Raw genomic sequence first — 13716 nt, forward strand, 5'->3', positions numbered from 1 at the left:
TAAGCAAATTAAATAAATAACATGCAGTGATCATACGGGATTCATGTCAACTACAAAAAAATGGTTCAATATTGGGAAATATATTTTATAAATAGGTCAAGGGATTTTTTAAGGGGAGGTTACCATCATAATAGATGGCCAGAACTGTGTTTTTATAAAAGTTGAAATCACATTCCAATTTTCATAACCTTAGTACAATGTGAGTAGATGAATAGTTCCTTAATTTCATAAACATATAAATGAAACCAAAACAAGTCATACACTTAACAGAGAAACACTAGAGGCACTTACATTGATGCCAAGAAGATGACAAGGATGCTTATCATAAGCTCTCCTTTTGTCTTAACATTGTTTTAGGAATTGCAGGGCAATTCAATTATGCAAAAGAAGAAAACGAGATACAAATAATAAAATAGCTAATAATAATGACAGATAATTTATTTCATGCTTAATACTTTTCTGGTTATTGAACATTATTATGTCATTACCACAGATATGAAAATATCACAAATAGGTGCCACAGATGTAGAAACTATTATCATGCCCCTATACAGTAGTAGAAACTGAGGCATTAAGAGTGTAAGAAACTTCCTAAGGTTACACAGACAATAAATGCTGAACACTAGGTTTTAATTTAGGCAGAATGACTAATACAAGTATACAACTTCTGCTTTAAACCAAGAGTTTGCAAACCTTTAAAGTTTGAAGCAGGGCCATGAGCATTCACTTTTTTATTGTCTGTGGCTATTTTCATGCTACAACTGTGGACTTGAATGGCTGTGACACAGCCTTGTATACCCTATAAACATAAAATATTTACTCTCTTGCCCGTTACAGAAAAATTTTGCCAAATCCTGTTTTAAACCATTGAACTATGTTACCTTTGATGAAACTATTAGGCTTTTTTTTATTAGGAAAGGGGATAAAATTTTAGGTCATATGACTATATGCTTGGTAAACCCCAACATAATCAACCCAGAAACTGTTAGAAGTAGCAATCATAAAATGATGTAGGTTTTTTTTAAATACTAGTAGGCAAAATAAAGTTGGTTTCCAACTTACAAATAATAACCAGCTTGGGAATATAATGAGATAATAGATCCCAGTGTCAAGAGCAAAAAACATAAATATCTAAAAGTGAGTGTATAAGAAATGTGAAAGATCCAAATCAAGAAAAGTTTAAAAACTACATGGAGTGAAACAAAAGGAGATTGAATTAAATAGATGTGTCATGTTCTTGGCTGGAATGACTCAGCATTAAAAAAAAAAGACATTCTTTTTTTATCTAAATTAGTCTGTAAAATTAAACATCTCATTCAGAGTGGGGGATTGTTTTAATTTGATGAAATGATTTTACAAATTCTGAGAGAAAAACATGGCCAAATAAAAGACCAAGAATTTTCTGAAAAATAGGTTTATGACTTCAAGATGTTAAAGTGAACAAATGCTAACGTCTTGCCCCTCCACAACAAATTTTAGATATCCATAAAGTATTAGTAAAGTTATTTTGGAAACAGGAAAGGGAATAATCTCTGGAATGGAAAAGGAGTAACTTCTAAAGAAAGAAACAGATGGGAACCCTCTCTGGCAATCCCTAAGAACTACAGTACTGATAGGCGAGGCCAGGGTTGCTTGAATCTTCCATTGCTTGAGAGGCCTTTTCAGGCCAGAAGATGGTGCACAATCACAAATCATCAAATCTGGAGAATGCAAGCATCATAAAACCGGGACAACAAATTCAACAAAAGAGTAACTTAGACTAGAGAAAGTGGGAAAAAATAATTTAAAAAGGACTTCATTTTTCTGAACAAAAGAAGGATTTGCCTCCACTAAATAACAAACAGATATTATCAAACAATTACAGTGAATTATGAAAAAAAAAGAAACTTGTTGAATATTAAAACTAAGTATATGTGAATAACAGCAGATGGGATTCAGCTGAATTGCTGATTAATAAACTGGAAGATAAATGTAAGGAAATCTAGAATATGACATCAAGTGTTACAAAGGAAAAGATATGAGATACAGAGAGAACCTCACCGAAGTTCTAATGTCTATCTAATAAGAGTTCCAGAAGGAGAAAATGAAAGAGACTATATTTGAAGTAATAGTAGCCAGAATGGAATGTTCTCAAACTGAAAACACAAAGCCTTAGGATTGAAAGATCTTTGAAAGCAAGATTTATACACATACACAAATAGATAAAGATAAATAACATTTTAATTAAAAATCAGAATATATGGACACATCACAATGAACTTGAGAATATCAATAATAAAGGCAAAAATCATAAAAGATACCTGTGGCAAAGGCAATTTATCACGACCGTTCCTATCAAGAAATGACCATTTGATATTAGGCTTCTTAATAACAACTATATACAAAAGAAGATAAATGATCTGAGGAATAAACTTTGAACCTGTATTTCTATATTTAGCTATCCTATCGTTCAAGAGTGTAAGCAAAATAAAGACATTTTCATGCATATGAAAACTTAGTTATTTCAGTATAAGCGCAGTTGACGTTTTGAGTGAGGTTGTACTGTGTATTGCAGAATATTTAGCATCCTTGGCCCTCGCCCATTAAATGCCAGTAGCTCCCTCCAGTCATTTTGGTAAACTAAAATGCTTTCACGTATATCATAGAAAAGTGTTCCTGGCCAAGAACCACTATTCTTCTGACTGTTTAAAATAACATCTAAAAAGTTAGCTGCAAAAAGAAAAATAAAGCCAGAAGAAATAATGTTGGACAAAGAAATTAATAAACATTATAAGTCTAAATAACTACCTTTTTAAAAGAAAAGAGCATTTATAATAAAATGACAAGTTACACTAAATTTCCATGCCAACAATTTTGGAATTTGGGTGGCTAAAGGGAGAATGAAGCAAAATAAAAGTAAACTTCACTCTTCAAATGAGACCACACTTATTGATTAACTTTAGTCTTTGTTAAATGGTAAGATTAAGAGTGTTGGGAAGAAGGTGAGAAGGAATTAAAAGTACTAAAATAAGGATATTATAAGCCTTCAGATCAAGGGGTTGAGGTGGGGGTAAGGGGTGGATAGAACAAATAGAATTTGATCAGGCTAATAAGACTGAAAAGGAGACATGGAAGTATGTATTTACCATGGAAACATGGTAAATAAAAAGCACAATGTCAGAAATAAGTCTAACTGGGGCACCTGGGTGGCTCAGTTGGTTAAGCATCTGCCTTTGGCTCAGGTCATGATCCCAGGGTCCTGGGATAGAGCTCCGCATCGGGCTCCCTGTTCCGCGGGAAGCCTGCTTCTCCCTCTCACACTTCCCTTGCTTGTGTTCCCTCTCTCGCTGTCTCTCTCTGTCAAATAAATAAATAAAATCTTAAAAAAAAAGTCTAACCATATTAAGAGAATAGTAATATAATTGGTAAAACTCAGTGACTAAAATATAGTAACTCTTATTTTGGCTGAAACCAAAATCCAGTAAGAATGACAAAATAATACATAATGGTTGAAAATAAAATGATCAGAAACTATATTCTTCATTTAGCAAATATCTATACCTGGTAGATAACCAAGACAAAAAGGACCTCTGGGGTAAAAAGCAAAAATTTAACAAGATAGTTTCAATATATATGGATTTAAAATATGTAAAATGGAATTACTAGAATTTTTTAAAAGGATAGAAAATCTATAATCATATTTGAAGATTTTAATAAAAAACAGACAAAAATAAAGATATAGGAAATATAAAAACACTTAACAAGTATATCTGATTGATATTTATCTAAAATTCTAACTGTAACATAATTTTATACATATGGATTCTTTTTAAATACGTGTAGATTGCTTTCAAAATATGGTGATATTCTAGGCCACAAAGGAAGCCTTAATAAATTTCTTTTAAGAAAGTGATCTCTTACAGAACATTTTCACTAACTACAGGGTAATGAATTTAGAATTTTACAACCAAAAGCCTCTCCAGTACATAAAATTGGGTACTTAAAATTATACACTGCAATAATTTGTAGATTAAAGAAGAAATCAAAAGAGAAGTGGTAAAACTTAGTCTGAACTGTTGAAGCCTTGATATCAAAACTTGTGTGATTGAGACAAAGCAATACTCAGGGAAATTAAAAGTCTTAAATTCATTTATTGTCAAGTCAAAGCATTGCATGAATAGCATGATATTATTTATGTTTAAAAATACCAGTTTTTTCTGCATATGTTTATACAGTGTAAAATTTATTATTTTTCTTTGCCAAGATCTGGAAAGATAGCCAACTCATATCAGAGATTACCGTAGTGTTCTTAGGAAAAAGTGCATATGTATGAATTTTTTTTTTTTTAAGAGAGAGAAGGGTGGTGGGAAGGGGCAGAAGGTGAGGGAGAGAAAATCTTAAGCAGGCTCCACGCTAGGCAGGGCTCCATCTCATGACCCCGAAATTATGACCTGAGCCAAAATCAAGAGTCAGACACTTAACCAACTGAGCCACCCAGGCGCCCCTGAATTAAGTAATTTTTTAAAATTAATACCTCTTGTTAAAGAGTAATCTTATAGAATTAGCCTTATATTAAAAATAAATCACAATAATTAAAGCATTGTGGGATTAGTGGGAAGCTGTCTATTGCTGATCCCTAGAAGTAAAACAGAAAAGAAAATGTAAGGGAATTCAAGAGTATATGAAATTATCATATATGATTAATATAGCATTTCAAACTAGAGGAAGAAAATAGATCATCATTTTAGTGCTGGGGACTTGCATAGCTATTTGAAGGAATAAAAAATGCTGGGTTTAAACCTCACACCAAAATTATTTTATATGCCTCAAAATAGTAAAGTATAAAGCCACACAAATACTTAATAAAAAATACTAGATGAAATGTGGATGAACATATGTTGGATTGGCAAAGGCCCTTGTGTACATGACACAAGGATATCTGGGAAACTGTCACCAAAACATTTTTCTCTCCCTCTTTTTTCTCAGCTCTAAGCTACTTGCCTTTCTTTGAGCCTCAGACTGCTGAGACATTAGGCAGCTTGTTCCCATCCCTGCAAAATGGTGGGAAATCATTAGGGGTAAGTCGAGATGGAGAGCAGCTAATCCCATAAAAGCCTGACATTAGGAGGTTTATGGACCTGGGGTGAAGTTGATCCTGCATGAATGTCTTAGGTTTCCAGACTCCTAAAGACTTGGAGCTATGCAGGTGAGCTGAGTTGGCTCTGTTGGTGAGGTTGGTAGAATTTGGGAAGATAAGAAAGCAGGGAGAATGCTCCAGGTACTTCTGGAGGGTGGGAATAGCCTGCTCTTAAACTATGGACCTACTGCACAAGAAATTTATTTGATTTTCAAAATCTGTAAGGATTTCTGCCATTAAGAATATTCCTAATTGGTAAGAAGAAATACAATTCTCACTATTTTCAGATGATATGATACTGTATATAGAAAACCCTAAAGACTCCACCAAAAAACTATTAGAACTGATGAACAAATTCCATAAAGTCACAAGATACAATATCAATACAGAAATCTTTTGTATTTCTATATACACTAATAAGGCAGCAGAAAGTGAAATTAAGAAAACAGTCCCATTTACAGTTGCACCAAAAGCAATAAAATACCTAGGAATAAACTTAACCAAAGAGGTGGCTCTAAAAAGTATAAAGCACTGATGTAAGAAATTTAAGACAATGCAAATGTATGGAAAGACATTCCATGCTCATGGATCAAATATTGTTAAAATGTCTATACTACCCAAAGTAATCAACACATTTAATGCAATCCCTATCAAAATACCAACAGCATTTTTTACACAACTAGAACAGACAATCCTAAAATTTGGATGGAACCACAAAAGACCCTGAATAGCCAAAGCAATCTTAAGAAAAAAAAAAGTGGAGATATCACAAGTTCAGACTTCAAGTTATATTACAAAGTAGTAGTAATTAAAACAACATGGAACTGGCATAAAAATAGACACAAAGATCAATGGAATAGAAAACTCAGAAATAAACCCTCAATTATATAGTTAATTAAACTTAGACAAAGGAGGAATGACTAGTACAAAAAGGACAGTCTCTTCAACAGATGGTAGTGGGAAAACTGGACAGCTACATGCAAAAGAATGAAACTGGACCACTTTCTTTCACCATACATAAAAATAAACTGAAAATGTATCAAAGACCTAAATGTATGGGGAGCTTGGGTGGCTCAGTCGTTAAGCGTCTGCCTTCAGCTCAGGGCGTAATCCCATGGTCCTGGGATCGAGCCCCACATCGGGCTCCCTGCTCCACTCGGAGCCTGCTTCTTCCTCTCGCACTCCCCCTGCTTGTGTTCCCTCTCTCATTGGCTGTCTCTCTCTCTGTCAAGTAAATAAATAAAATCTTAAAAAAAAAAAAAAGACCTAAATGTGAGGCCTGAAACCATAAAAATCCTAGAAGAGAGCCCAGGCAGTAATTTCTCTGACATTGGCCATAGCAACATTTTTCTAGATATGTCTCCTGAGGCAAGGGAAATAAAAGCAAAAATAAACTATTGGGACTATATCAAAATAAAAAGTTTCTGCACAGTGAAGGAAACAAAACTAACAGGTACTTAGTGAATGGGATAAAATATGTACAAATGACACATCTGATAAAAGGTTAGTATCTAAAATATATGAAGAATTTATATAACTCAACACCCAGAAAACAAATAATCCAATAAAAAAATTGGCAGAAGATATGAACAGACATTTCTCCAAAGAAGACCTACCCAGATGGCTAATAGACATGAAAAAAATGATCAAGATTACTCATCATCAGGGAAATGCAAATCAAAAAACTACAGTAACATATCACTTCACACCTGTCAAAATGGCTAAAATCAAAAACCCAAGAAACAACAAATGTTGGCAAGGATATGGAGAAAAAGGAACCTTCTGTTGCAGTATTGGTGGGAATGCAAAATGGTGCAGCCACTGTGGAAGACAGTATGGAGGTTCCTCAAAAAATTAAAAATAGAACTACCCTATGACCAGTAATGACACTACTGGGTATTTACCCCCAAAGATACAAAAACAATAATTCAAAGATACATGCACCCCTATGTTTATTGAAGCATTATTTACAATAGCCCAACTATGGAAGCAGCCAAGTGTCCATATCAATAGATGAATGGATAAGGAAGAGGTGGTGTGTATATATATATATATATATATATATATATATATATATATACACACACAGTGGAGTTATTCAGCCATAAAAAGGATGAAATCTTGTCATTTGTAACAACATGAATAGAGCTAGAGAGTATAATGCTAAGCAAAGTAAGAGAAAGAAAAATAGCATATGATTTCACTCATGTGGAATTTAGGAAACAAAACAAATGAGCAAAGGAAAAAAATGAGAAAGAGACAAAGCAAGAGACAGACTCTTAATTATAGAGAACAAACTGATGCTTACCAGAGGGGAGGTGGGGAGAGATGGAATAAGTAGGTGATGGGGATTAAAGAGTGTGCTTATCATGATGAAAAAATTCAATAAATATTTCAGCAACTAGATCTGAGTTTTGAAGAGGCAACAGAAAAAACTTCCCAGCAGCTAGAGAAAGGATTTGTAATTAAAATATTTGCTTGACTAGTACAGTAAAATTGCTGACAGAGAATGGTGAATACCTGAATTAAAAATTAAGAGCACATAAGGAGATCTAAGTGCAGCATGAAAAAGATCTCTTGGAACTTAAAAAAAATGTAGTATTTGAATTCAAAATTCAGGGAAGAAAAAAGAACAAATGCAAGATTGGTAGTAAACACATTCTAGAAAAAAAAGAAATGGTTCCTGAGCTGAAAACTCTAGGACTGCATATTGAAAAAAAGACTGCGTATTGGAAAAGTTCTTGAGTTTTAGTTTAGATTGATAAAGAAGAAAAGACACACCTAGGCATATATTCTGGTTAAAATGTGTAAACTCGAAAAAACAAAGAGGAAATTTTTACAAGCTTCTGGGCAGAAAAAAATAAGTTTTTAACAAGAAGTAAAAAGGTCAGAGTAGCATCAGACTTCTCATTTGCACAGCTGTAGGTAGAAAAGAATGAAAGTACATATTCCCTTAGATAAAGGCCCACAGCCTAAAAATCTTTTTCTTAGCCAAACTCTCATATGCCTGACAGGGCAAAAGAAAAATGTTCAAGAATATTCAAGAACTCAGAAAGTACATTACCCAAATGCCCCCTCTGAGGAGAATACTTGAGAAAAGACTAACCAAACAAAAAAAAGAACCAGAACAGAGACCTCATGAAGGCAGAGGATGAAAACAAGAAGCAGTGAAGAGAGATGAACTTTGATACATGTGTAGTTAATGGATAATATGAGGCTAGAAATATGGAGTCTGAGTGCTAAATAAAGAGTCTGGAAACAGACAAGACAAACTGTAAGTAAAACTCTAATAAGTACTAAATTGTGATAATAAAATCTAAGCGCTATCGTTTACAAAGAGTTGGGAGCAACCTAAGAGGAACTTAAGAGTATTCAAAAGGTCTTATCCTATTAAAGTAGAAGCATGGGAGAATTACGGCATGGTGGTGGAGGAAACCATAGTCTGATTAGGAGAAATAGGTCTTATCTTGCTTACATATTACAGGGTCGTATGTTTTTTACTAAGAGCAGAGAAAGATGATAATGCTTAATGACATTTAAAAAAAAAAAAAGGAAAAGCAGAGACATCTGGGTGGCTCAGTCAGTTAAGTGCTGCCTTTGGCTCCGGTCAGGTCCTGGGACCTAGCTGGCATCAGGCTCCCTGCTCAGCAGGAAGCCTGCTTCTCCCTTTCCCTGCCGCTCCCCCTGCTTGTGCGCCCTCTCTCTCTCTCTGTGTCAAATAAATAAATAAAATCTTAAAAAAAAAAAAAAAGGAAAAGAAGAATCATAAGATTTTCAAGGAGGAAAAATATAATGAATAGCAGTTTATTGAACCAACAAAACAAAAAAGAAATACTGTCAATGAATTTATCAGTCATTACACTAAATGAGAATGGACTGAATTTATCAACTGAGATGTTGGCTTAAAAAACAAAAGATGGCTAAATGGTATTTACAAAAAAAGGAATATGAAAAACCCTTTGCAAGTGAAGGCAGACTCACAGAAATCAAGATTGTCAACATCAGCTATTATTAATATTAAATACAGTAAATAGAATAAAGAATTTTGTTTGACAATAAAAGGCAAAATCAATGAAAATACAAGTGTAAACCTGTACACACTAGACTACATGGCCACTAAATCCACAAATCAAAATCTATTAAATTTAAGGAGATGTAGATCAAAATAAAATTAGAGCAGGAAATTTCAACAGATATCTAATATGTCTAAAATGAGTAAGGACATAGATGCATTAAAAATACACTCAATACACATGTAATGATGGACTAGATAAGGAGAAAATCCTGTCTGTATTAAATGTAAGCATGACACAAAACATAGAAACACATGATTATACTAGTTACTGTGTGGATTGGATGTGGATACAGAGACAGGCTAAGGGGATTATCCTCAAAGAACTTACAGTCTAGTTGAAAAAAGAGATGAACAAATACATTTTGACCTGATAGCTGATGATAAAACTAAGCACAAAATGCTAAGAAAACAGAGGAGAGTGGGATTGCTATCTAAGATGAGGTAGAGCGTCAAAAAACTGGGGAATGTTGGCTTTTAAGATGAAGCCTTAGAAGTAGATTATGAGAAAGCCTGTTGACGAAAAAAAGTGAAAAGACATTTCATTCAGAGTGCTCTGAATATAGGACATCCAGAGGAGAGAAAAATTGGAATCCATGCCCTGTAGATATGACCGAAGTCTGTTCTTAGGATGGAGTAGGATTGCAAATGCTAAAATGGCAGACAGAGCACTTAGCATGAAAGATACACTTACATATCATAGGTATAACCTTGAAATTTTGGAACGGTAAATTGACAAGATTCACAAATGTGGAAGAAAGACTAGAAACAAGGAGGCAGTAATCCATGTAAGAAGTGATAAGGACCTAAACACATGGAAGAAGGAGAGAGAGAGCAAAGTAGACAGATAAAATGATGGGAAGGAGGTAAAATTCACAGGAATGCTGACTTAGATATGAAAGCACAATGAGGAGTCATGAATAAATTCCAGGTTTCTGAGCTGGGCAGTGCATGGATTGTGATGCTGTTCACAGAGGTAAGTAATAAGAGAGAATTGTGTGTTGGAGGTAAGATGGTGACTTCAGATTGGGATATGTGTTGGATATGTGTTTGGTTAGGATACCCATGTGGCAATGACAAATATAATCTGGAGCTCAGGTGCAAAGCCTGGCCTAGAGATACAGATTCAGCAGGCAATAAAGTTAGGAGAGTGGGTGAGATCATTCAGGCATGGTGTTTATGCAGTGAAAAGCAAAAGCATTGAGGACAGAACCTTTGAAATACATACTTTTAAGTGCTAGAAAAATAAAAGGTGTCCAAATAACTTGACCTTTGCCAAAGCAATTTTGTTAGAAGGAACAGACAGAACAAAATTGCAATGATTTAAAGAGAGAATTGGAAGTAAAGAATTCTTTACAGTAAATCTTGGGAAATAGATGGAAATTAATATTGAAAGTAAAGTTACCAGTAGCACAAATTGTTACCATGTCACCTGAGTAGACCTGTTATTATAAAGTTTTATAACTTCCCTGAAGAGTTCTTAAGATTGCCCATAAGAGTTTGTAAGATTGAATAATTCATTTAGATTTTGTTAATCAGTAACAGGCAGGAAACTACAGATGTTACAAATTTCTACAGATGTAAAACCACTGGAAGAATTGTTCTCTCCCCTCTCAAAATTGTCATGCAATGTTACTGATGGTATCAGTAACTATTTAGAAGCTAAGTAATAAACCTTCTAGGTAATGTAGACCCTGTTATAAGAGTTTGCTGTTCCATTCAGTAAATTAAACTTTTCTTAAAAGAAACCAATGCAACATTTTTGTAACACATTTTTCAGTAGTCATCTGAAGCTTCTTAGTAAGCAAACTATGCTGGTCCGGTACTTATCTAGGAGGAAGTAAGCATCTCTAAGATGCAATTTATGTTCATGTGAATTGACCAAAAATATAATCTCTGCTGGTTTCCAAGATTCTACGAGAAACTGATATTTCAAACAACTTCAATTTTCTATGCAAATCCAGAACAAATTTCAGTACAAAATCAGAAATTTCACTTACAAAGTTCAAGCAAATGGGACATGCACACTTTCATGTCACCTCTGGATACTCTGCCAGAGTGTCACTTCCTTCAGATTATATTTTAGCCAACTTTATTTAGGTTTCCAATTTTGCCATCTTGTGGAGTTTATGAAATTTATCCCATATTTCATAATCAAATACATAAAAATTTAGAAAAAGAACTTTAGATTTCTCTATATCAGGATAGATTATAAAAGTAATTTTCAGGAGATTTGGCAGGGAAGGGGGAATAAACACACAATATTACTTCAATAACACACCAACAGTGATCTTTCAGTAAAAATTACTTATTTCCCAACCTATGTTTTCTCATCTCTAAAGTGAGAATAATTTCTGCTTTTATAAAGTTGTCTTGAGCAGTGAATGAGGTAACTGCCCAGTCCTGCATAATGATTTTGTTTCTCCAAATTGATAGTCAATGCTGAGGTTACCAAATCTTGATTCTGTGTTCTAAATTGGTGTTTACATGTAAGTTTTTTATATGGGTTGAACTATATGAACTAGACTTTTGTAAATTAGAAAGAAATGATTCTGCCCTGTTGATTTTAATTCTATGCAATGCTGGCTTATCATTGAGTTCAGCAAGATGAAATAATAATTGTAACTAATGTTGTGTGTATTCCATTAGATCTTGTTTCCTGCAACCTTGCTAATTCATTTATTAGTTCTAGTACTTTTTTTTGTAGATTCCATCAGGTTTTCTACACAGACGGACCATGCTATCTGTGAATAAAGACAATTTTACTTCTTTTTCTATCTAGATGCCTGTTTTTTCTTGTTTTATTGCACTGGCTAGAACTTGAAATAAAATGTTGAATAGAAGTGTTGAGAGCAAACATCTTTGTCTTGTTTCTGATGTTAGGAGGAAAGTATTCATTCTTTGACCATTAAGTATGATGTTAGCAATAAGGTTTTCCAGTTGAGGAAGTTCTCTTCTATTCCTACATTGCTAAGAATTTTATTAGATGTTGGATTTTGTAAAATACTTGTTCTGCGTTTATTGAGATAATCTGGTGGTTTTTCTTTTTTTGGTCAAATGTCACATGTCAAACCAATCTTGCATTCCCAGATAATTGTACTCAGTTATGATGTATTATCCTTTTTATGTATTTTTGGATTCTATTTGCCAAAATTTGTTGAGAATTTTTGCATCTATGCTCAGTTAAGATTATTGGTCTATAGTTTTCTTTCCTTGCAATGTCTCTTTCTAGTTTTTATTAGAGTAATTCTTGCTAATAGGATGAATTGGGAAGGATTCTTTCTGTTTCAGTTTACTGAAAAAATTTAAGTAGAATTGATATTATGTTTTTTCATCAACTGTTTGGTGGAATTCACCAGTGAAGCCTTCTGGGCCTGCTGTTTTCTTTGTGGGAGGTTTTTATTTACTAATTTAATTTTTTATAAATCTAAAACTATTCAGGTTATTTTTTAGTGTGCTTAGGTAGTTTGAATCTTTTGAGAAATTTGTCCATTTCATCTAAGTTGTCTAATTTATTGGCAGAATTTGTTCATAATATTTCCTTATACTTTTAAACTGTGGAGAACCTGTATTGATGTCACCTCTCTTATTCATGATATTGGTAATTTGTGTCTTCTATTATCTTGATCAATTTGGTTATATGCTTGTCAATTTTATTGATTTTCTCCTCCTAATGAGGATCTAAATAAGGCGAAGGAGTATGCAATATGAAGGTCTAGGAAAAGGTGGAGGGAATAGCCCTTGCATAGTCCCTGGAAGGGAAAGAACTTTTCATTTTCAAAGAGAATAAACTCTTGAGTGGTCAAGAGCAGAAGCATGGAGAGCAATTATGAGGCTATTTCAATAATATACATCAGAGAAAGATGATGATGGCCTAGACTGCTTATAGTAGCTAACAAGATAGTGCAAAGTGGTTAAATTCAGAACATATTATGAAGGTAGAGCCAGCAGGACCAGCTGATGACTCCATATACAAGAGGCATAAATGGAGTCATGGAGAAGAGTCATAAATTACTCTTAGTCATAGGCCTGAGTTATGTGGTCAATGGTAGCTTTGTGAAATAGGGAGGACTAGAAGGAGCAGATCTGGGGTGTTACAGGGAAGGTGGGGTTAAGAAAAGGCATCAACATGTTTAATTTAGACTTAGTGGAGAATTTGAATGACTAGTTGACTCATAATTTTGTTCTATTGTATGTATTTTCCACGTTTTCTTCAATTATCCGGGCAATTCACTCTTTACTTTGCAAAGATTGTCTGGGTGAAGAAGCCATTATGTAGGAGATACTCAAGATAGAAGAGGCAATGCTTGACAGCTACCTTAGCATATAATTTCCAAGAAAACATTGAAATTATAATACACTAGGAAATAGAAGAAAGAAGTGTGTGAATCTTTTTGTGCTAAATACATTAATGTGAAGTGATCAGATTCAGGATATATACCTTATGTTAACAAACCTTATAGAGAAATTTATAGGTTATATATGTAATGTGAGTTAACCAAGGTGAACTTCCTTAATGAGATTAAAA

General features: G+C 33.8%; 1 protein-coding gene and 1 long non-coding RNA gene across 3 annotated transcripts in view; one reads left to right on the plus strand and one right to left on the minus strand.

Moving 5' to 3' along the window:
* Positions 1-13716, minus strand: part of LOC148110360 (uncharacterized) — a 104288-nt gene that overhangs the window by 33646 nt on the left and 56926 nt on the right. The window lies entirely within an intron of this gene.
* ASZ1 (ankyrin repeat, SAM and basic leucine zipper domain containing 1) overlaps positions 1-13716 on the plus strand; it is a 49093-nt gene that overhangs the window by 20948 nt on the left and 14429 nt on the right. Inside the window, exon 1 of one of the 2 annotated variants that reach the window (XM_045793640.2) lies at positions 8313-8390. The exons of the other annotated variant lie outside the window; for it this stretch is intronic. The gene's annotated coding sequence lies outside the window, so the exon portion shown is untranslated. Of the gene's footprint in view, positions 1-8312; positions 8391-13716 lie in introns of those variants that run through there. 2 annotated transcript variants of the gene reach the window in all.

This window comes from Ursus americanus, chromosome 3 (genome assembly GCF_024610735.1).
Source record: "Ursus americanus isolate L20-20 chromosome 3, mUrsAme1.1.p, whole genome shotgun sequence".
Lineage (NCBI taxonomy): Eukaryota > Metazoa > Chordata > Mammalia > Carnivora > Ursidae > Ursus > Ursus americanus.